General features: G+C 33.1%; 1 long non-coding RNA gene across 1 annotated transcript in view; it reads left to right on the plus strand.

Annotated features, from left to right (window-relative positions):
* The first annotated feature begins 511 nt into the window (after positions 1-511).
* LOC144351950 (uncharacterized) overlaps positions 512-26,518 on the plus strand; it is a 31,552-nt gene continuing 5,545 nt past the window's right edge. Inside the window, exon 1 of the long non-coding RNA XR_013420501.1 lies at positions 512-583. This is a non-coding gene — a long non-coding RNA (uncharacterized LOC144351950). The remainder of the gene's footprint in view (positions 584-26,518) is intronic.

Consider the following 26,518-nt stretch of genomic DNA (forward strand, 5'->3'; position numbering starts at 1 on the left):
TACATAAACAGTCAATAACAATTTAATTTAATTTAATTTCTCTCTTCTCTGTGGCACGTGAAGCAACCCTGTGATACCGCTACAAATGTATACAATCGCCAATATCAGCTCTCACCGACCGACTACTTGCGTAGACAACCGTCCCACGGGGTCAATCCACCTTTGTGTAGCTCGGCACTGCGCTGCAGGCACATATATACCGACCTTTTCGAAATTAATAATTGAAGTGTCACTTTTTTTAAATGCGAAATATACATGATTTGTTTAATATTTCACATTAATGGATCTATGACATTTACTGGCGTCTTCTGAATGTAACCCGGGTAACGTTATGTCATGTACGTGTATTCATAACACTATAAAGTAGTCCTGTCAACTCAGCGTCGTCTTAGGGAATAAAAAGAATACATCATACAGTGATATGTTCTATGAATTCCGCCACCATTTCATTCATTGTTTGAAAAAGGAAAACAATCATGTTATTATTATTTTGTTGTAAGGGCTGATAGCCATTCGACAGCAGAGAGCCGACGCGGTGGTGCCAGAGTAATAGAACGCGGGAAAACGAACACAAACAGAAAAGGTATTGTCCATTGCGTCTGTATGTAGCATTTAGAGAGTGCGTGTTGTGTTCGTTTCTCGTTGGGAAAATACGCGCATAACACACATGCTGCGAGGATGCTTTCTGCAATTGTCACTGTGTAAACTCGCTTAATATTAATGTTTTGCCGATGGCTACAAACTTATTGAAATGTACCCACCATTGCGAATATATTAATTGTCAACATTTTCGTCTTCCCACATAGTTTTTGAATAATACAGTACGCTCGCTTTTTGATAAAAAAAAAATAACGTTTTTTGTTCATGTTATAATATCAAGTTTCACGTATAGGCGCTTGTTGGGAGAATATAGTGTATAATGCAGCGTGCCGCGCCGCTAGTCTGTGGTAATTAGCATAGTTTCACACCGCGATGTGGAATTGACATTGATTAACCTCCGTCATTAATATCTATTCCAGGGCAGCTAGCGACATACATGTTTACGCGTACGAGACATTTCCACGGTGTAAACATAATTTGGTTAACTATTTTCTCCGTACTCTTGAAAACATAAATACCAAAGAACAGAAAATAACAATATTTGCACATGTTAGATTTCAATTAGCGAAACTTAGCATACGTGTAGTTTTAATTTTTCTGCGTTCAAAATGAAATGTGTTTTATCATTGTTGAACGCCTCTACAAATTGCGCTTGATTTGTTCCGCAAATTATAAAACATTTATATGCAAATTTCTGTCAACAGGTGCAATGTAGGTACAAAGGACGGAAGAATAGGAACATGATATTTGGATATTTTAAGAGATTAATATATCTGTTGGTCGTTGCGGCATTGCGAATTATACAGCTTGGTCTGTATTCAAGTTCGTCTGCTAACAAGATGATTAACATATTTGAGGTTGTCTACTATCCACAATACTCTTCAATGGCTTCAGTCTGTTGTTAGAAAAATATCTTAAATTCATTGCATAGCTCCACCCAGTGGCTTGCATTTAGGCCAATGTAACTTATTCGTAAACTGATAGAAAGCAAACACAATAACGACTGCATGCTGTTTTCAAATAATGATACAGAAGAGAGAAAACTATTATTTTGTACTATTATTTAGGCGATGATCCACGCGCCACCGGTACTGCGCATGGCGCGAATGTTTTATGCACATCGAAACACATCACTCGTGTAAACTACACGTATTGTTAAGCATGTCAATCACCCATGGAAATGTAATACATTTACAGAAAATAACATTATACGAATATATTGGTCGACAGTATTAACAGCAAACACCACATTGAATGGCGATTTGGCGGCAATTGTTACTACAATGACAAGTGATTATTATATTCATGATAAATGTAGGTTTAGGTGTACTAAACTAGTTGCGGGTGTACCCGTGCGACGACCGAGGCAGGAATGCACATCCATCGGCTTCGGCTATTTTGTCGAATACGCCTTGAACTACGGACTCCGACATTCATATGTTTTCTCGTGACGTCTAAGTCTAATTAGTTGGAGAAAATGCCCGATTAGAAAAGGCGGTCGGTAAGGAAATAACAATGAGCTCGGAGGAAATTGGGATAAGACGGGAAGGGGGATAATAAAGTCGACCGAGAAGCCATCGTGTAAGTTAAGAGACCCGTGAGGACGGCCTGCTACTCCCAGCGAGAGAGCGGTTGACAAGCGAACATATGTCGGCCAACGCAGATTAGTTGCAGACGAGTAAGTTATACATTGTATGCACGCGATCTGCTTTCTAAAGTGACTCAATTTGATATTTGTAATTTCAATTGGCGTCCATTCCATTTGAAGTTTAACGACCAACTTAATTGTGGTAAAGAGACGAATCGTGCGCAGAACCCAGAATCGAATCAAAACTAAGCCAATATATTACTGTACTTGATAAAATGTAGGCGTCTGTTCGCTGCGTCTGTGTGTCACGTGATGGGTTACGTGTAGCTGTCCAATCAACTGACACTGCATCACGATTTTTGCTTCTAAAATAGCAATTATAAACGTATATTAATTTGTTTCGTTATGATCGTATTTGTTTCATTATTTATATTATTATCAGTGTGGAGGAAAGTAATGTTCAGCTGTACAAACACTACAATTATATTGTTATCAGTGTGGAGGAAAGTAATGTTCAGTTTTACAAACACTACAATTATATTGTTATCAGTGTGGAGGAAAGTAATGTTCAGTTTTACAAACACTACAATCATATTGTTATCAGTGTGGAGGAAAGTAATGTTCAGTTTTACAAACACTACAATCATATTGTTATCAGTGTGGAGGAAAGTAATATTCTGTTTTACAAACACTACAATCATATTGTTATTAGTGTAATGGAAAATAATGTTCAGTTTTACAAACACAACAATTATATTGTTATCAGTGTGGAGGAAAGTAATGTTCAGTTTTACAAACACAACAATTATATTGTTATCAGTGTGGAGGAAAGTAATGTCCAGTTTTACAAACACTACAATTATATTGTTATCAGTGTGGAGGAAAGTAATATTCAGTTTTACAAACACTACAATTATATTTTTATTAGTGTAATGGAAAGTAATGTTCAGTTTTACAAACACTACATTTATATTGTTATTAGTGTGAAGGAAAGTAATATTCAGTTTTACAAACACTACATTTATATTGTTATTCGGGTAATGGAAAATAATGTTCAGTTTTACAAACACTACAATTATATTATTATCAGTGTGGAGGAAAGTAATGTTCAGTTTTACAAACACAACAATTATATTGTTATCAGTGTGGAGGAAAGTAATGTCCAGTTTTACAAACACTACAATTATATTGTTATCAGTGTGGAGGAAAGTAATATTCAGTTTTACAAACACTACAATTATATTTTTATTAGTGTAATGGAAAGTAATGTTCAGTTTTACAAACACTACATTTATATTGTTATTAGTGAGAAGGAAAGTAATATTCAGTTTTACAAACACTACAATTATATTGTTATTAGTGTGATGGAGAGTAATGTTCAGTTTTCACAAACACTACAATTATATTGTTATCAGTGTGAAGGAAAGTAATGTTCAGTTTTACAAACAATACAATTATATTGTTATTAGTGTGATGGAAAGTAATGTTCAGTTTTACAAACACTACAATTATATTGTTATTAGTGTGAAGGAAAGTAATGTTCAGTTTCACAAACACTACATTTATATTGTTATCAGTGTGATGGAAAGTAATGTACAGTTTTACAAACACTACAATTATATTGTTATCAGTGTGAAGGAAAGTAATGTTCAGTTTTACAAACAATACAATTATATTGTTATTAGTGTGATGGAAAGTAATGTTCAGTTTTACAAACACTACAATTATATTGTTATTAGTGTGAAGGAAAGTAATGTTCAGTTTCACAAACACTACATTTATATTGTTATTAGTGTGATGGAAAGTAATGTACAGTTTTACAAACACTACAATTATATTGTTATTAGTGTGATGGAAAGTAATGTTCAGTTTTACAAACACTACAATTATATTGTTATTAGTGTGAAGGAAAGTAATGTTCAGTTTCACAAACACTACATTTATATTGTTATTAGTGTGATGGAAAGTAATGTACAGTTTTACAAACACTACAATTATATTGTTATTAGTGTGATGGAAAGTAATGTTCAGTTTTACAAACACTACAATTATATTGTTATTAGTGTGAAGGAAAGTAATGTTCAGTTTCACAAACACTACATTTATATTGTTATTAGTGTGATGGAAAGTAATGTACAGTTTCACAAACAATACAATTATATTGTTATTAGTGTGATGGAAAGTAATGTTCAGTTTTACAAACACTACAATTATATTGTTATTAGTGTGAAGGAAAGTAATGTTCAGTTTTACAAACACTACATTTATATTGTTATCAGTGTGATGGAAAGTAATGTACAGTTTTACAAACACTACAATTATATTGTTATCAGTGTGAAGGAAAGTAATGTTCAGTTTTACAAACAATACAATTATATTGTTATTAGTGTGATGGAAAGTAATGTTCAGTTTTACAAACACTACAATTATATTGTTATTAGTGTGAAGGAAAGTAATGTTCAGTTTCACAAACACTACATTTATATTGTTATTAGTGTGATGGAAAGTAATGTTCAGTTTTACAAACACTACAATTATATTGTTATTAGTGTGATGGAAAGTAATGTTCAGTTTTACAAACACTACAATTATATTGTTATTAGTGTGAAGGAAAGTAATGTTCAGTTTCACAAACACTACATTTATATTGTTATTAGTGTGATGGAAAGTAATGTTCAGTTTCACAAACACTACATTTATATTGTTATCAGTGTGATGGAAAGTAATGTTCAGTTTTACAAACACTACAATTATATTGTTATCAGTGTGGAGGAAAGTAATGTTCAGTTTTACAAACACTACATTTATATTGTTATTAGTGTGAAGGAAAGTAATATTCAGTTTTACAAACACTACAATTATATTGTTATTAGTGTGATGGAAAGTAATGTTCAGTTTTCACAAACACTACAATTATATTGTTATCAGTGTGAAGGAAAGTAATGTTCAGTTTTACAAACAATACAATTATATTGTTATTAGTGTGATGGAAAGTAATGTTCAGTTTTACAAACACTACAATTATATTGTTATTAGTGTGATGGAAAGTAATGTTCAGTTTTACAAACACTACAATTATATTGTTATCAGTGTGGAGGAAAGTAATGTTCAGTTTCACAAACACTACATTTATAGTGTTATCAGTGTGGAGGAAAGTAATGTTCAGTTTTACAAATACTACAATTATATTGTTATCAGTGTGAAGGAAAGTAATGTTCAGTTTCACAAACACTACATTTATATTGTTATCAGTGTGATGGAAAGTAATGTACAGTTTTACAAACACTACAATTATATTGTTATTAGTGTGATGGAAAGTAATGTTCAGTTTTACAAACACTACATTTATATTGTTATTAGTGTGAAGGAAAGTAATATTCAGTTTTACAAACACTACAATTATATTGTTATTAGTGTGAAGGAAAGTAATGTTCAGTTTTACAAACACTACAATTATATTGTTATTAGTGTGAAGGAAAGTAATATTCAGTTTTACAAACACTACAATTATATTGTTATTAGTGTGATGGAGAGTAATGTTCAGTTTTAGAAACACTACATTTATGTTGTTATCAGTGTGAAGGAAAGTAATATTCAGTTTTACAAACACTACAATTATATTGTTATTAGTGTGATGGAAAGTAATGTCCAGTTTTACAAACACTACATTTATATTGTTATTAGTGTGAAGGAAAGTAATATTCAGTTTTACAAACACTACAATTATATTGTTATTAGTGTGATGGAAAGTAATGTTCAGTTTTACAAACACTACATTTATAGTGTTATCAGTGTGGAGGAAAGTAATGTTCAGTTTCACAAACACTACGTTTATACTGTTATCAGTGTGGAGGAAAGTAATGTTCAGTTTTACAAACACTACAATTATATTGTTATCAGTATGGAGGAAAGTAATGTTCAGTTTCACAAACACTACATTTATACTGTTATCAGTGTGGAGGAAAGTAATGTTCAGTTTTACAAACACTACAATTATATTGTTATCAGTGTGGAGGAAAGTAATGTTCAGTTTTACAAACACTACAATTATATTGTTATCAGTGTGAAGGAAAGTAATGTTCAGTTTTAGAAACACTACATTTACACTGTAATCAGTGGAGGAAAGTAATGTTCAGTTTTACAAACACTACAATTATATTGTTATTAGTGTGATGGAGAGTAATGTTCAGTTTTAGAAACACTACATTTATGTTGTTATCAGTGTGAAGGAAAGTAATGTTCAGTTTTACAAACACTACAATTATATTGTTATTAGTGTGATGGAAAGTAATGTCCAGTTTTACAAACACTACATTTATATTGTTATTAGTGTGAAGGAAAGTAATATTCAGTTTTACAAACACTACAATTATATTGTTATTAGTGTGATGGAAAGTAATGTTCAGTTTTACAAACACTACATTTATAGTGTTATCAGTGTGGAGGAAAGTAATGTTCAGTTTCACAAACACTACGTTTATACTGTTATCAGTGTGGAGGAAAGTAATGTTCAGTTTTACAAACACTACAATTATATTGTTATTAGTGTGATGGAAAGTAATGTTCAGTTTTACAAACACTACATTTATAGTGTTATCAGTGTGGAGGAAAGTAATGTTCAGTTTTACAAACACTACAATTATATTGTTATCAGTGTGGAGGAAAGTAATGTTCAGTTTTACAAACACTACATTTATAGTGTTATCAGTGTGGAGGAAAGTAATGTTCAGTTTTACAAACACTACAATCATATTGTTATCAGTATGAAGGAAAGTAATGTTCAGTTGTACAAACACTACATTTATAGTGTTATCAGTGTGGAGGAAAGTAATGTTCAGTTTTACAAACACTACAATTATATTGTTATCAGTGTGAAGGAAAGTAATGTTCAGTTTCACAAACACTACATTTATAGTGTTATCAGTGTGGAGGAAAGTAATGTTCAGTTTTACAAACACAACAATTATATTGTTATCAGTGTGGAGGAAAGTAATGTTCAGTTTTACAAACACTACAATTATATTGTTATTAGTGTGAAGGAAAGTAATGTTCAGTTTCACAAACACTACAATTATATTGTTATTAGTGTGAAGGAAAGTAATGTTCAGTTTCACAAACACTACAATTATATTGTTATTAGTGTGAAGGAAAGTAATGTTCAGTTTCACAAACACTATAATTATATTGTTATTAGTGTGAAGGAAAGTAATGTTTAGTTTCACAAACACTACAATTATATTGTTATTAGTGTGAAGGAAAGTAATGTTCAGTTTCACAAACACTACAATTATATTGTTATCAGTGTGGAGGAAAGTAATTTTCAGTTTCACAAACACTACATTTATAGTGTTATCAGTGTGGAGGAAAGTAATGTTCAGTTTTTCAAACACTACAATTATAATTGTTATCAGTGTGGAGGAAAGTAATGTTCAGTTTTACAAACACTACAATTATATTGTTATTAATGTGATGGAAAGTAATGTTTAGTTTTACAAACACTACAATTATATTGTTATCAGTGTGAAGGAAAGTTATGTTCAGTTTTACAAACACTACAATTATAATTGTTATCAGTGTGGAGGAAAGTAATGTTCGGTTTTACAAACACTACATTTATATTGTTATTAGTGTGAAGGAAAGTAATATTCAGTTTTACAAACACTACAATTATATTGTTATTAGTGTGATGGAAAGTAATGTTCAGTTTTACAAACACTACATTTATAGTGTTATCAGTGTGGAGGAAAGTAATGTTCAGTTTCACAAACACTACGTTTATACTGTTATCAGTGTGGAGGAAAGTAATGTTCAGTTTTACAAACACTACAATTATATTGTTATCAGTATGGAGGAAAGTAATGTTCAGTTTCACAAACACTACATTTATACTGTTATCAGTGTGGAGGAAAGTAATGTTCAGTTTTACAAACACTACAATTATATTGTTATCAGTGTGGAGGAAAGTAATGTTCAGTTTTACAAACACTACAATTATATTGTTATCAGTGTGAAGGAAAGTAATGTTCAGTTTTAGAAACACTACATTTACACTGTAATCAGTGGAGGAAAGTAATGTTCAGTTTTACAAACACTACAATTATATTGTTATTAGTGTGATGGAGAGTAATGTTCAGTTTTAGAAACACTACATTTATGTTGTTATCAGTGTGAAGGAAAGTAATGTTCAGTTTTACAAACACTACAATTATATTGTTATTAGTGTGATGGAAAGTAATGTCCAGTTTTACAAACACTACATTTATATTGTTATTAGTGTGAAGGAAAGTAATATTCAGTTTTACAAACACTACAATTATATTGTTATTAGTGTGATGGAAAGTAATGTTCAGTTTTACAAACACTACATTTATAGTGTTATCAGTGTGGAGGAAAGTAATGTTCAGTTTCACAAACACTACGTTTATACTGTTATCAGTGTGGAGGAAAGTAATGTTCAGTTTTACAAACACTACAATTATATTGTTATTAGTGTGATGGAAAGTAATGTTCAGTTTTACAAACACTACATTTATAGTGTTATCAGTGTGGAGGAAAGTAATGTTCAGTTTTACAAACACTACAATTATATTGTTATCAGTGTGGAGGAAAGTAATGTTCAGTTTTACAAACACTACATTTATAGTGTTATCAGTGTGGAGGAAAGTAATGTTCAGTTTTACAAACACTACAATCATATTGTTATCAGTATGAAGGAAAGTAATGTTCAGTTGTACAAACACTACATTTATAGTGTTATCAGTGTGGAGGAAAGTAATGTTCAGTTTTACAAACACTACAATTATATTGTTATCAGTGTGAAGGAAAGTAATGTTCAGTTTCACAAACACTACATTTATAGTGTTATCAGTGTGGAGGAAAGTAATGTTCAGTTTTACAAACACAACAATTATATTGTTATCAGTGTGGAGGAAAGTAATGTTCAGTTTTACAAACACTACAATTATATTGTTATTAGTGTGAAGGAAAGTAATGTTCAGTTTCACAAACACTACAATTATATTGTTATTAGTGTGAAGGAAAGTAATGTTCAGTTTCACAAACACTACAATTATATTGTTATTAGTGTGAAGGAAAGTAATGTTCAGTTTCACAAACACTATAATTATATTGTTATTAGTGTGAAGGAAAGTAATGTTTAGTTTCACAAACACTACAATTATATTGTTATTAGTGTGAAGGAAAGTAATGTTCAGTTTCACAAACACTACAATTATATTGTTATCAGTGTGGAGGAAAGTAATTTTCAGTTTCACAAACACTACATTTATAGTGTTATCAGTGTGGAGGAAAGTAATGTTCAGTTTTTCAAACACTACAATTATAATTGTTATCAGTGTGGAGGAAAGTAATGTTCAGTTTTACAAACACTACAATTATATTGTTATTAATGTGATGGAAAGTAATGTTTAGTTTTACAAACACTACAATTATATTGTTATCAGTGTGAAGGAAAGTTATGTTCAGTTTTACAAACACTACAATTATAATTGTTATCAGTGTGGAGGAAAGTAATGTTCGGTTTTACAAACACTACAATTATATTGTTATTAGTGTGATGGTAAGTAATGTTCAGTTTTACAAACACTACAATAATATGGTTATCAGTGTGGAGGAAAGTAATGTTCAGTTTTACAAACACTACAATTATATTGTTATTAGTGTGAAGGAAAGTAATGTTCAGTTTCACAAACACTACATTTATAGTGTTATCAGTGTGGAGGAAAGTAATGTTCAGTTTTACAAACACTACAATTATAATTGTTATCAGTGTGGAGGAAAGTAATGTTCAGTTTTACAAACACTACATTTATATTGTTATTAGTGTGATGGAAAGTAATATTCAGTTTTACAAACACTACAATTATAATTGTTATCAGTGTGGAGGAAAGTAATGTTCAGTTTTACAAACACTACAATTATATTGTTATTAGTGTGATGGAAAGTAATGTTCAGTTTTACAAACACTACAATCATATGGTTATCAGTGTGGAGGAAAGTAATGTTCAGTTTTACAAACACTACAATCATATTGTTATTAGTGTGATGGAAAGTAATGTTCAGTTTTACAAACACTATAGTCATATTGTTATCAGTATGAAGGAAAGTATTGTTCAGTTTCATAAACACTACATTTATATTGTTATCAGTGTGAAGGAAAGTAATGTTCAGTTTTACAAACACTACAATTATATTGTTATCAGTGTGGAGGAAAGTAATGTTCAGTTTTACAAACACTACAATTGTATTGTTATTAGTGTGATGGAAAGTAATGTTCAGTTTTACAAACACACCAATTATATTGTTATCAGTATTAAGGAAAGTAATGTTCAGTTTCACCAACACTACATTTATATTGTTATCAGTGTGATGGAAAGTAATGTTCAATTTTACAACTACTACAGTCATATTGTTATCAGTATGAAGGAAAGTATTGTTCAGTTTCACAAACACTACATTTATATTTTTATCAGTGTGATGGAAAGTAATGTTCAATTTTACAAACACTACAGTCATATTGTTATCAGTATGAAGGAAAGTAATGTTCAGTTTTACAAACACTACAATTATATCGTTATCAGTGTGGAGGAAAGTAATGTTCAGTTTTACAAACACTACAATCATATTGTTATCAGTGTGAAGTAAAGTAATGTTCAGTTTTACAAACACTACATTTATACTGTAATCAGTGGAGGAAAGTAATGTTCAGTTTTACAAACACAACAATTATATTGTTATCAGTGTGGAGGAAAGTAATGTTCAGTTTTACAAACACTACAATTATATTGTTATCAGTGTGGAGGAAAGTAATGTTCAGTTTTACAAACACTACAATTATATTGTTATCAGTGTGAAGGAAAGTAATGTTCAGTTTTACAAACACTACATTTATACTGTAATCAGTGGAAGAAAGTAATGTTCAGTTTTACAAACACAACAATTATATTGTTATCAGTGTGAAGGAAAGTTATGTTCAGTTTTACAAACACTACAATTATAATTGTTATCAGTGTGGAGGAAAGTAATGTTCGGTTTTACAAACACTACAATTATATTGTTATTAGTGTGATGGTAAGTAATGTTCAGTTTTACAAACACTACAATAATATGGTTATCAGTGTGGAGGAAAGTAATGTTCAGTTTTACAAACACTACAATTATATTGTTATTAGTGTGAAGGAAAGTAATGTTCAGTTTCACAAACACTACATTTATAGTGTTATCAGTGTGGAGGAAAGTAATGTTCAGTTTTACAAACACTACAATTATAATTGTTATCAGTGTGGAGGAAAGTAATGTTCAGTTTTACAAACACTACATTTATATTGTTATTAGTGTGATGGAAAGTAATATTCAGTTTTACAAACACTACAATTATAATTGTTATCAGTGTGGAGGAAAGTAATGTTCAGTTTTACAAACACTACAATTATATTGTTATTAGTGTGATGGAAAGTAATGTTCAGTTTTACAAACACTACAATCATATGGTTATCAGTGTGGAGGAAAGTAATGTTCAGTTTTACAAACACTACAATCATATTGTTATTAGTGTGATGGAAAGTAATGTTCAGTTTTACAAACACTATAGTCATATTGTTATCAGTATGAAGGAAAGTATTGTTCAGTTTCATAAACACTACATTTATATTGTTATCAGTGTGAAGGAAAGTAATGTTCAGTTTTACAAACACTACAATTATATTGTTATCAGTGTGGAGGAAAGTAATGTTCAGTTTTACAAACACTACAATTGTATTGTTATTAGTGTGATGGAAAGTAATGTTCAGTTTTACAAACACACCAATTATATTGTTATCAGTATTAAGGAAAGTAATGTTCAGTTTCACCAACACTACATTTATATTGTTATCAGTGTGATGGAAAGTAATGTTCAATTTTACAACTACTACAGTCATATTGTTATCAGTATGAAGGAAAGTATTGTTCAGTTTCACAAACACTACATTTATATTTTTATCAGTGTGATGGAAAGTAATGTTCAATTTTACAAACACTACAGTCATATTGTTATCAGTATGAAGGAAAGTAATGTTCAGTTTTACAAACACTACAATTATATCGTTATCAGTGTGGAGGAAAGTAATGTTCAGTTTTACAAACACTACAATCATATTGTTATCAGTGTGAAGTAAAGTAATGTTCAGTTTTACAAACACTACATTTATACTGTAATCAGTGGAGGAAAGTAATGTTCAGTTTTACAAACACAACAATTATATTGTTATCAGTGTGGAGGAAAGTAATGTTCAGTTTTACAAACACTACAATTATATTGTTATCAGTGTGGAGGAAAGTAATGTTCAGTTTTACAAACACTACAATTATATTGTTATCAGTGTGAAGGAAAGTAATGTTCAGTTTTACAAACACTACATTTATACTGTAATCAGTGGAAGAAAGTAATGTTCAGTTTTACAAACACAACAATTATATTGTTATCAGTGTGGAGGAAAGTAATGTTCAGTTTTACAAACACAACAATTATATTGTTATCAGTGTGAAGGAAAGTAATGTTCAGTTTTACAAACACTACATTTATACTGTAATCAGTGGAAGAAAGTAATGTTCAGTTTTACAAACACAACAATTATATTGTTATCAGTGTGAAGGAAAGTTATGTTCAGTTTTACAAACACTACAATTATAATTGTTATCAGTGTGGAGGAAAGTAATGTTCGGTTTTACAAACACTACAATTATATTGTTATTAGTGTGATGGTAAGTAATGTTCAGTTTTACAAACACTACAATAATATGGTTATCAGTGTGGAGGAAAGTAATGTTCAGTTTTACAAACACTACAATTATATTGTTATTAGTGTGAAGGAAAGTAATGTTCAGTTTCACAAACACTACATTTATAGTGTTATCAGTGTGGAGGAAAGTAATGTTCAGTTTTACAAACACTACAATTATAATTGTTATCAGTGTGGAGGAAAGTAATGTTCAGTTTTACAAACACTACATTTATATTGTTATTAGTGTGATGGAAAGTAATATTCAGTTTTACAAACACTACAATTATAATTGTTATCAGTGTGGAGGAAAGTAATGTTCAGTTTTACAAACACTACAATTATATTGTTATTAGTGTGATGGAAAGTAATGTTCAGTTTTACAAACACTACAATCATATGGTTATCAGTGTGGAGGAAAGTAATGTTCAGTTTTACAAACACTACAATCATATTGTTATTAGTGTGATGGAAAGTAATGTTCAGTTTTACAAACACTATAGTCATATTGTTATCAGTATGAAGGAAAGTATTGTTCAGTTTCATAAACACTACATTTATATTGTTATCAGTGTGAAGGAAAGTAATGTTCAGTTTTACAAACACTACAATTATATTGTTATCAGTGTGGAGGAAAGTAATGTTCAGTTTTACAAACACTACAATTGTATTGTTATTAGTGTGATGGAAAGTAATGTTCAGTTTTACAAACACACCAATTATATTGTTATCAGTATTAAGGAAAGTAATGTTCAGTTTCACCAACACTACATTTATATTGTTATCAGTGTGATGGAAAGTAATGTTCAATTTTACAACTACTACAGTCATATTGTTATCAGTATGAAGGAAAGTATTGTTCAGTTTCACAAACACTACATTTATATTTTTATCAGTGTGATGGAAAGTAATGTTCAATTTTACAAACACTACAGTCATATTGTTATCAGTATGAAGGAAAGTAATGTTCAGTTTTACAAACACTACAATTATATCGTTATCAGTGTGGAGGAAAGTAATGTTCAGTTTTACAAACACTACAATCATATTGTTATCAGTGTGAAGTAAAGTAATGTTCAGTTTTACAAACACTACATTTATACTGTAATCAGTGGAGGAAAGTAATGTTCAGTTTTACAAACACAACAATTATATTGTTATCAGTGTGGAGGAAAGTAATGTTCAGTTTTACAAACACTACAATTATATTGTTATCAGTGTGGAGGAAAGTAATGTTCAGTTTTACAAACACTACAATTATATTGTTATCAGTGTGAAGGAAAGTAATGTTCAGTTTTACAAACACTACATTTATACTGTAATCAGTGGAAGAAAGTAATGTTCAGTTTTACAAACACAACAATTATATTGTTATCAGTGTGGAGGAAAGTAATGTTCAGTTTTACAAACACAACAATTATATTGTTATTAGTGTGATGGAAAGTAATGTTCAGTTTTACAAACACTACAATTATATTGTTATCAGTGTGAAGGAAAGTAATGTTCAGTTTTACAAACACTACATTTATACTGTAATCAGTGGAGGAAAGTAATGTTCAGTTTTACAAACACAGCAATTATATTGTTATCAGTGTGAAGGAAAGTAATGTTCAGTTTTACAAACACTACAATTATATTGTTATCAGTGTGAAGGAAAGTAATGTTCAGTTTTACAAACACTACAATTATATTGTTATTAGTGTGATGGAAAGTAATGTTCAGTTTTACAAACACTACAATTATATTGTTATCAGTGTGAAGGAAAGTAATGTTCAGTTTTACAAACACTACATTTATACTGTAATCAGTGGAGGAAAGTAATGTTCAGTTTTACAAACACAGCAATTATATTGTTATCAGTGTGAAGGAAAGTAATGTTCAGTTTTACAAACACTACAATTATATTGTTATCAGTGTGGAGGAAAGTAATGTTCAGTTTTACAAACACTACAATTATATTGTTATCAGTGTGAAGGAAAGTAATGTTCAGTTTTACAAACACTATAATTATATTGTTACAGTACTGAACAATGTACCGGAAGCTTTGAGTGAGACATTTGTAGTGAAATACACATCAATGTTGAAGCACTAGCTTTAAAAAGGTCTTAAAACTGTAATTACGCAAACTTGATGTTCGAAGTAACCATGGCCGCCTATGTTACCACGCCAAGATTTCTTGTCCATATATTCATAACTCAACAAATCGATTGCTGTAGTTGTCAATGCGACGATACTGCGACTCTCGTCACTTACGATCACCGAGCTACGTACTACGTTCCACATCAATTCAATGACGTCATCACAAACACGGATCACGTGACTCTTCAAATCCCACCAAGGGTAAGTGGACGTTCGTCCATGATATTGGAACGGACTGAACTGAAAATGAAATAAGATAGTGTTTAAGCCGTAATATCTTTTATCGCGCGTCATTTTAGCAACCGTGAGGGCGCGCACTCACTTTTTGCTCCATATTCTCGCGGCAATAAAGCTGACTCGGTGGATAGTAAACATGAAAAACGAGCTATACATTATGTTCAGAAAAAACGCTAATCTCGTGAAAGGTCCCCTGAGTGAAAACGTGCCGATATTTTGGCGTCAAAATAATTGCCGGTGAAAGGGTTAAATGATTTAAGTGCCTCGCTACGATAATTGTCGGTTACGTGTTTGGATTCCAACATTGTTTTATCAGTTTTATTTTTATCCAAGTACGAAAATTACCCCTTTGTTTTGATGGATATTTCCCCTACGGTATTTAAATTAAGGACACGAGACAAAAAGGGGATTCGCAGCGTTGTCAATGCAAATGATCCACGGCTTGGCGGATGACACGCATGAAGGGCCTCGGCGATGTGTACCGCATATTACACCGAGTATCGCGTTACAGTTCGAGCACCCCCGAGAATCGCACGAGCATTGCGGGAACTTCAGATAGGTCTTCGGAGACGTGACTGGGGTCAAATGCCTTTGCACTTATGAGGCTTTTCACGGACTAGGACGGCCCTGGCGTTTCAGGAGGATTTTCAGGGGGAAGTAAACCGAACGTTATTCATTGATGCAATCTTACGCGTTTTGTGAAGACTTATGAGACCAGTGGGGCGCGGTGAGAGTAATCACGATCGGTGAAATTATAAACATTTTTTTTTTTTAAATAAAACAGAATTTCCTCCTAAAAGCCCGTATGCAAATGTTCGATTTTGCTACTAATCTTGGGATCCCCCACTGGCACCTTCCCATCATACATCAGTATACTACATTATTTTTCGATACATAACTAAAACAAGTTTTTTCGATTAAATGCTAATATTATCTGTGTTTTCATATTTACTTGTATAAAACGTCCTTTCACCGAGACTCTAAGTGTTCATCTCATATGAATACACCCGATTTTCTTTTCATTTTCTACATCCATCAACATTTACTTTATTAGTACGTTGTCACGTCTGTACACGCGTTGGCGTTGAATTGTTATAACAAAACACTTGTTCAGTGATCTATGACTGATGACGTCATATCATGTGTTCACATGGTAACTATAGCGACATAGTGGTCATCTCGAGACTACGGTTGAAGATCAAGGCTGAAACATAGATTTCGCACACAAATCTAATGGTATTAACAGGTTTTAACATGTATCTTAGACAGCCGCCAGTGGCCCCAAATTGGACTAGAAGGATGGGCCAAATGAATACTAGCGTATTCACGTGAATAGACGCGAAGTCGTTACCAGAGCACGGGTCTGATACGTTGTGGGTACTCTGGGCACAAAATGAAAGTCACACTCACTATGTTCAAGGTCAACGTAGTGTAGTCACCATTTACTAGATTGTTACTGATTTGGGAAGAATATAAACAATGTGGATATTAACTTATCTTTTGATATTTTTAAAATAATGTTGTATGATATTGCATCTTAATAAAAATGCATGATTTATCGTAGAATAAAGAAATAATGTTTTGACTGTTATAGGTCAATCCTGGGCGCATGCGCGTTTTTTAAAATTATTTTAACGACGAATCCTACCGTGAAATGTTTGTCGCCAAAAAATATTTATTGTTTACTACAATATTTTACAATAATTCAAACATACTTAAAATAATTAAAGTTGCCTTTTAAAAAAAAAGCATAATCATAATTTTTATTAAATTTAGCATGTTCAGCGAAAATAAAGCCCACCGAATAATTAAAGGGCGGTGGTCGTCGCGCAGCGCGTGTTCGAATTTCATGTAAATAAACAGTGTTTTTTTACACGCGTTGTATACACCGCTATGAGTATCCATATCGAACAGGACGCGCACGACGACCACCGCCCTTTAAGCATTTGACTTTGTTGTGATCTGTGTGTAGTGTATAGGTGTTCCATTTCTACTCCGAGAACCTTTGTTCATCATAGTTCTTAAATCGGGCGAGCGCACGGACCCATTAAAAAAGAATGAGGCGAACTGAAACCAAATCTAAACAGGACGAACTTAGCGTATTTGGGAGCGGGGATAACCAAATCCACATCTACGAAATGTTATATGACGTCATTATGATTAGTTTAACAACGGCACCACGGCATTATATGCACAGAATGCAGATACACAGATTTTCGAATTTGACAATGTAATTTCTTTTTATATTTTTGAACCATATTTACAGTACTTGACTAGACACTTACAGCGGCACATGGCACATGGCAGTTCAGTTCGAGTTCACAGTCAAACGAAATGAAATGTTTAACGTGAACCTAAGCAACACGGTTTAATAATGTGAACATTTAGAATATTTGTTTTTTTCGGTTAATCGTTTCCCGTGATATAACATGACCGATATAAGTTTGTGCAAGTACGTCCTCAATTTAACTTGCTTCATCAGTTATGATGAGCACATAGTCAGGTGCATGATGAAATTGACTGATGAAGTCCGATGGGTTGGTCGGTTACCTGGCAACGAATCTTCACCGATTGTATCCATTGGCTGATATGCTAGCATGAGTCTGAATGATACAACAAGGGAGACGCGGTATCATCGTAACCTGTCATTTCGAGTCAAATGCACAATACATTTGACTAAGATAAAATATTCAATGGTTGTTCTCAGCTAAACGCATCGATATCCACGGTTGGCTGGGATACGCCTGGCTGCCCAGATAGCCTATTCATCGGGTATGTTCAAATGGCCAAGAGTGGTCGTAGATTTGGGAAAGGGCGTCCTTGGAGGCGATAGATGGCATTAAACACGTTTTCAGAGGTCTATAAGACTAACCCGTCCTTAAAAGCAATAGATGATTTGCGTACTATTATTGCCACGTGACACATAGTCTTTAATGAATCCACATTGTTTTGAGAAATTATTTTACCACGAGTAACCTGTGTAATTCAATTTCGTGAAAGTTGTTAAATTTATGTTTAAAAACAGATTTTTGAATTTTGAAATATACAATATACGCTCACCGTGCTCTCGATCATTTTCTCCTTAGTGATTTCACGGAATAACTTAAAGTTGCTAACCGTCCTTAAAAGCAATAGATGATTTGCGTACTATTATTGCCACGTGACACATAGTCTTTAATGAATCCACATTGTTTTGAGAAATTATTTTACCACGAGTAACCTGTGTAATTCAATTTCGTGAAAGTTGTTAAATTTATGTTTAAAAACAGATTTTTGAATTTTGAAATATACAATATACGCTCACCGTGCTCTCGATCATTTTCTCCTTAGTGATTTCACGGAATAACTTAAAGTTGCTAACCTGGTCTATCATCACCAGAACCGCGGCTGAGAACGATTCATGAAGCCTAAATATTAGTGATAGTGTTTTGCTAAAATTGTTAAGTCAGATAGATAAATAAAAGTATGTTTTCCTTGCCAAAACTGATTTTTTTTATTTTAAAATAAAAGAATAATTTCAGAATGTCAATCGTGTTTTTTTTAGATGAACTTCGACGCAGTTAACTGAGATCTTGCATGGTTCACTGATTCGCATTTAAAACTGGATTACAGTTATGCAGATAAAATTAATTACAAGAGTATAAATCAAAGAAATCTAATTAAACAATCTTAATTAATCGATTTAATAAAATTATCCTTTTCTTTTAACAAGTAAAACTCGTCAATGACAAAACATAGTCAAACGCGTATTGCAATGGCCCGGCCATTGCTATATTGCTGCGTGCGACTGAAAGTGTTCGGTTCAATGTGGAAATCAACGGTAGGGAGTTTACGTATCGCTGTTCGGTAAGACGTGGAAATAGGCGCGGTGAGTGCGCACTTTGTGATTCCGTGTCACTGGATACGATCACACGGGAATACATGCATTTTCAGACCATCTCTTATTATTCGCGATAACGAACGCGGTGAAACAAAACGAAAGAGAAATTAAAAACAATACATCACTGAGCGAATAAATAAACAACCAATATTTAGATGGCATTTGAGCATCGAAAACAGTAATCTTTTCTTTTTAATGAAACACATTATTCACGTGGTATGTATCGTTTAGACGTGAAATGATGTACCGGCACAATACCTTCCATGGACCTGAGTTTGCTGAAAGCAGAGACTCATATAGTCTTACACCTTCCCTGGGGTATACATACAGTTTCTGTCCTTCACGAGTATTTGTTTAATGTCTTCGCAACAGTTTCATGTTTTCATTGCCATTTCCAAGTCGTCCTTGTATTTTATATTAATTAAAGATCTAATTCACGCCCGGGGGTGGCTTATATCAGCCCATGCGACGTCACCCAGTTGATGGTTGTTAAATTTTAAGATGTATTCATGTTTATACGATATATCAAGGTTTCCGTGCAAATACCAGACCGCAACGTGCGTCCGATTCGAACAGATCACTACTTCACGTTAATTTTTTTGACCGGCGACTTCTTTAAACTTTGTATTAAATTAAAACTCATAAATGCACGCTTTCTGTAGAAAGGGGCAGGTGATCGTACCCTCGCATTTGTTTTTTAATCGTCTCAATAAAGTCTTGATAGGCCTAAAATCTTGTAAGTTTGAATTTTAATTACCCTGTCAGATTTCTACTACGAACGAATTATTATTTGCGTGTATCGGTTGTGCATGTGGCGTAACCCGATATCACAGGTGGGGTAGCGTACTTAACTACACGACATGATCTCTGGCTCCCACAAACATGTGCACAAAAAAGAGGATATGTTAGTATCCAAATTTACTTGAACTTTGACCCCATAAAGGAACCGCTGTCTCCGAGAACAGGAAAGTAATTTATTTTCTAAATTACATAACATTTGCAATTTATCACCGGGCGACTCCGAGTCCCCGACATGTGACGTAAATGGGAAGATTCACGTTCTTGTACGCTGAGATTTCATGGAAGTTTCAAAATATCGTGAGATTTTATGAGTGGTTTTTGTTTCGTGTTTTTCTAATCCATCTATAACCATATGTACTACATGATTACACAAAATGCAATGCACGTGACCTGTAATTATTATGTTACCAAAATAACATGCACAGGCAGATAGCTTACAATTCATTTTTGTTCGAACACAAATTAATCATCCAGCTGCAGTTTATTGTCATTAACAGTCATTATCATCTGAAACAATGATTTATCATGATCCTTTTCTTCTTCGTCCAAAAGCGATGTTTCCGGAAAACGAGAAGAGAGTGTGGCTGTATCCATATGCAAGTGAGATGTGACAATACAGTAACTTGTTATAACACAATAACCCGAATATGCAAATAAGCTAATTAATACACAATAATTCGTAATAATATGTAACTATTGTGTATGTGCGGGCAAATGGAATAATTATGTATGGGAACACACTCATGAAATATGTCGGTATTATATGTAATTGTATTATGTTGAAAAGCAAACTTTATGCAAATTACTTAATTATACATTCACGCACATGCTAAAATATTGTTATGGCAGAGTATGCAGTGTTAAACGCCGGAATCTTACCAAGTGTGTAGTACTCGTATTTTACAAAACTTTAAAATAAAAAAATAAAAAGTTGAATTTAAAAGCTGACATTTAATGTTTTCATATTAAAATATCGGGTTTTTGTTATGAGTTTTTTCCTGGTAAGTACTATAGAAACCAGCACCAACGCTCGAGTTTGAGCAGAGTGTATAAAACAAATATACATTACTATGGCGACATTCGAACGTAAGTTGATATGTACAATGAACCAGTGTTTTTGTCTTGGGTATTGGAACTTCATTTGCATTTTAAGTTTCTTGGAACGGTCGGATAATCAATTAGTTAGCAGGGCATATTGCGAAGGGAGCGTGGGACCACAATATTTTATTGGCATGCACTTCACTTATCGGTGAGTAAAACAGCGAGACGTCTTCCCCATACACGATTCTATTGGGAGTTTTTTTACCTCATCAAGTAATTTATGGTGCAGGAGACGACTCGTCTGATCCCCTAAACAAAAAATATTATGTTATGAAGTATATAAAACACAGTTTTACCCGGAATCGATAAATTTCACAGATTATCTCAAGATTATAAGAGTCCGTGTGTTGTGATCGCAAATTTTACATAATTTAGAAAGCCACTGATATCACCCTGATATGGAATGAGAATGATTTCATCATAGTACTACCCCCGGCACATGATGTAATTAACGATGCCATTCATGATATTGAACGATGCCATCATGATATTGAACGATGCCATCATGATATTGAACGATGCCATCATGATATTGAACGATGCCATCATGACATTGAACGACGCCATCATGACATTGGATGACGCCATCGTGATATTGAATGATGCCATCATGATTGTGAATGACGCCATCATGATTGTGAACGATGCCATCATGATATTGAGTGATGCCATCATGATTGTGAACGATGCCATCATAATATTGAACGATGCCATCATAATATTGAATGATGCCATCATGATTGTGAACGATGCCATCATGATTGTGAACGATGCTATCATGATATTGAATGATGCCACCATGACATTGAACGATGCCATCATGATATTGAATGATGCCATCATGATATTGAACGATGCCATCATGATATTGAATGATGCCACCATGACATTGAACGACGCCATCATGACATTGGATGACGCCATCGTGATATTGAATGATGCCATCATGATTGTGAATGACGCCATCATGATTGTGAAGGATGCCATCATGATATTGAGTGATGCCATCATGATTGTGAACGATGCCATCATAATATTGAACGATGCCCTCATAATATTGAATGATGCCATCATGATTGTGAACGATGCCATCATGATTGTGAACGATGCTATCATGATATTGAATGATGCCATCATGATATTGAACGATGCCATCATGATATTGAATGATGCCACCATGACATTGAACGATGCCATCATGATATTGAATGATGCCATCATGATATTGAACGATGCCATCATGATATTGAATGATGCCACCATGACATTGAACGATGCCATCATGATATTGAACGACGCCATCATGATATAGAATGATGCCACCGTGATATTGAATGATGCCATCATAATATTGAACGACGCCATCATGATTTTGAATGACGCCATCATGATATTGAACGATGCCATCATGATCTTGAACGATGCCATCATGATATTGAGCGATGCCATCATGATATTGAACGATGCTATCATGATATTGAGCAATGCCATCATGGTATTGAACGATGCCATCATGATATTGAGTGATGCCATCATGATTGTGAATAATGTCATCATAATATTGAACGATGCCATCATGATATTGAATGATGCCATCATGATTGTGAACGATGCCATCATGATTGTGAACGATGCCATAATGATATTGAATGATGCCATCATGATATTGAACGATGCCATCATGATCTTGAACGATGCCATCATGATATTGAGCGATGCCATCATGATATTGAACGATGCCATCATGATATTGAATGATGCCTTCATGATCTTGAAAGATACCATCATGATATTGAGCGATGCCATCATGATATTGAACGATGCCATCATGATATTGAATGATGCCATCATGATATTGAATGATGCCATCATGATATTGAACGATGCCATCATGATATTGAACGATGCCATCATGATATTGAATGATGCCATCATAATATTGAACGATGCCATCATGATATTGAATGATGCCATCATGATATTGAGCGATGCCATCATGATATTGAACGATGCCATCATCATATTGAATGATGCCATCATGATATTGAATGCTGCCATCATATTGAATGCTGCCATCATGATATTGAACGATGCCATCATGATATTGAAAAATGCCATCATGATATTGAACGATGCCATCATGATATTGAACGACGCCATCATGATAGTTAACGACGCCATCATAATATTGAACGACGCCATCATGATATTGAATAACGCCATGATATTGAACAATGCCATCATGATATTGAATGATGCCATCATAATATTGAACGACGCCATCATAATATTGAACGACGCCATCATGATATTGAATAATGCCATGATGATATTGAATGATGCCATTATAATATTGAACGACGCCATCATGATATTGAATAATGCCATGATGATATTGAACGATGCCATCATGATCTTGAATGATGCCATCATAATATTGAACGATGTTATCATAATATTGAACGACGCCATCATGATATTGAACGACGCCATTATGATATTGAATAATGCCATGATGATATTGAACGATGCCATTATGATATTGAACGATGCCATCATGATATTGAATGATGCCATCATGATATTGAACGATGCCATCATGATATTGAATGATGCCATCATGATATTGAACGATGCCATCATGATATTGAACGATGCCATCATGATATTGAACGATGCCATCATGATATTGAACGATGCCATCATGATATTAAACGACGCCATCATGCTATTTAACGACGCCATCATAATATTGAACGACGCCATCATGATATTGAATAACGCCATGATGATATTGAATGATGCCATCATGATATTTAATGATGCCATCATAATATTGAACGACGCCATCATAATATTGAACGACGCCATCATGATATTGAATAATGCCATGATGATATTGAATGATGCCATCATAATATTGAACGACGCCATCATGATATTGAATAATGCCATGATGATATTGAACGATGCCATCATGATCTTGAATGATGCCATCATAATATTGAACGATGTCATCATAATATTGAACGACGCCATCATGATATTGAACGACGCCATTATGATATTGAATAATGCCATGATGATATTGAACGATGCCATTATGATATTGAACGATGCCATCATGATATTGAACGATGCCATCATTATATTGAACGATGCCATCATGGTATTGAATGATGCCATCATGATATTGAACGATGACATCATGATATTGAACGATGCCATCATGATATTGAACGATGCCATCATGATATTGAATGATGCCATCATGATATTGAACGATGCCATCTTGATATTGAATGATGTCATCATGATCTTGAATGATGCCATCATAATATTGAACGATGTCATCATAATATTGAACGACGCCATCATGATATTGAACGACGCCATTATGATATTGAATAATGCAATGATGATATTGAACGATGCCATTATGATATTGAACGATGCCATCATGATATTGAACGATGCCATCATTATATTGAACGATGCCATCATGATATTGAATGATGCCATCATGATATTGAACGATGACATCATGATATTGAACGATGCCATCATGATATTGAACGATGCCATCATGATATTGAATGATGCCATCATGATATTGAACGATGCCATCATGATATTGAATGATGCATCATGATATTGAATGATGCCATCATGATATTGAATGATGCCATCATGATATTGAACGATGCCATCATGATATTGAACGATGCCATCATGATATTAAATGACGCCATCATGCTATTTAACGACGCCATCATAATATTGAACGACGCCATCATGATATTGAATAACGCCATGATGATATTGAATGATGCCATCATGATATTTAATGATGCCATCATAATATTGAACGACGCCATCATAATATTGAACGACGCCATCATAATATTGAATGACGCCATCATGATATTGAATAATGCCATGATGATATTGAATGATGCCATCATAATATTGAACGACGCCATCATGATATTGAATAATGCCATGATGATATTGAACGATGCCATCATGATATTGAACGATGCCATCATTATATTGAACGATGCCATCATGGTATTGAATGATGCCATCATGATATTGAACGATGACATCATGATATTGAACGATGCCATCATGATATTGAACGATGCCATCATGATATTGAATGATGCCATCATGATATTGAACGATGCCATCTTGATATTGAATGATGTCATCATGATCTTGAATGATGCCATCATAATATTGAACGATGTCATCATAATATTGAACGACGCCATCATGATATTGAACGACGCCATTATGATATTGAATAATGCAATGATGATATTGAACGATGCCATTATGATATTGAACGATGCCATCATGATATTGAACGATGCCATCATTATATTGAACGATGCCATCATGATATTGAATGATGCCATCATAATATTGAACGATGACATCATGATATTGAACGATGCCATCATGATATTGAACGATGCCATCATGATATTGAATGATGCCATCATGATATTGAACGATGCCATCATGATATTGAATGATGCATCATGATATTGAATGATGCCATCATGATATTGAATGATGCCATCATGATATTGAACGATGCCATCATGATATTGAACGATGCCATCATGATATTAAATGACGCCATCATGCTATTTAACGACGCCATCATAATATTGAACGACGCCATCATGATATTGAATAACGCCATGATGATATTGAATGATGCCATCATGATATTTAATGATGCCATCATAATATTGAACGACGCCATCATAATATTGAACGACGCCATCATAATATTGAATGACGCCATCATGATATTGAATAATGCCATGATGATATTGAATGATGCCATCATAATATTGAACGACGCCATCATGATATTGAATAATGTCATGATGATATTGAACGATGCCATCATGATCTTGAATGATGCCATCATAATATTGAACGATGCCATCATAATATTGAATGATGCCATCATGATATTGAATGATGCCATCATGATATTGAACGATGACATCATGATATTGAACGATGGCATCATGATATTGAACGATGCCATCCCCATCATGATATTGAACGATGCCATCTTGATATTGAATGATGTCATCATGATATTGAATGATGACGTCATAATATTGAACGATGACGTCATGATATTGAACGATGCCATCATGATATTGAACGATGCCATCATGATATTGAATGATGCCATCATGATATTGAACGACGACATCATGATATTGAATGATGCCATGATGATATTGAATGATGCCATCATGATATTTAATGATGCCATCATAATATTGAACGACGCCATCATAATATTGAACGACGCCATCATAATATTGAATGACGCCATCATGATATTGAATAATGCCA

This window comes from Saccoglossus kowalevskii, chromosome 7, assembly GCF_978046115.1.
Source record: "Saccoglossus kowalevskii chromosome 7, keSacKowa6.1, whole genome shotgun sequence".
Classification (NCBI taxonomy): Eukaryota; Metazoa; Hemichordata; class Enteropneusta; family Harrimaniidae; genus Saccoglossus; species Saccoglossus kowalevskii.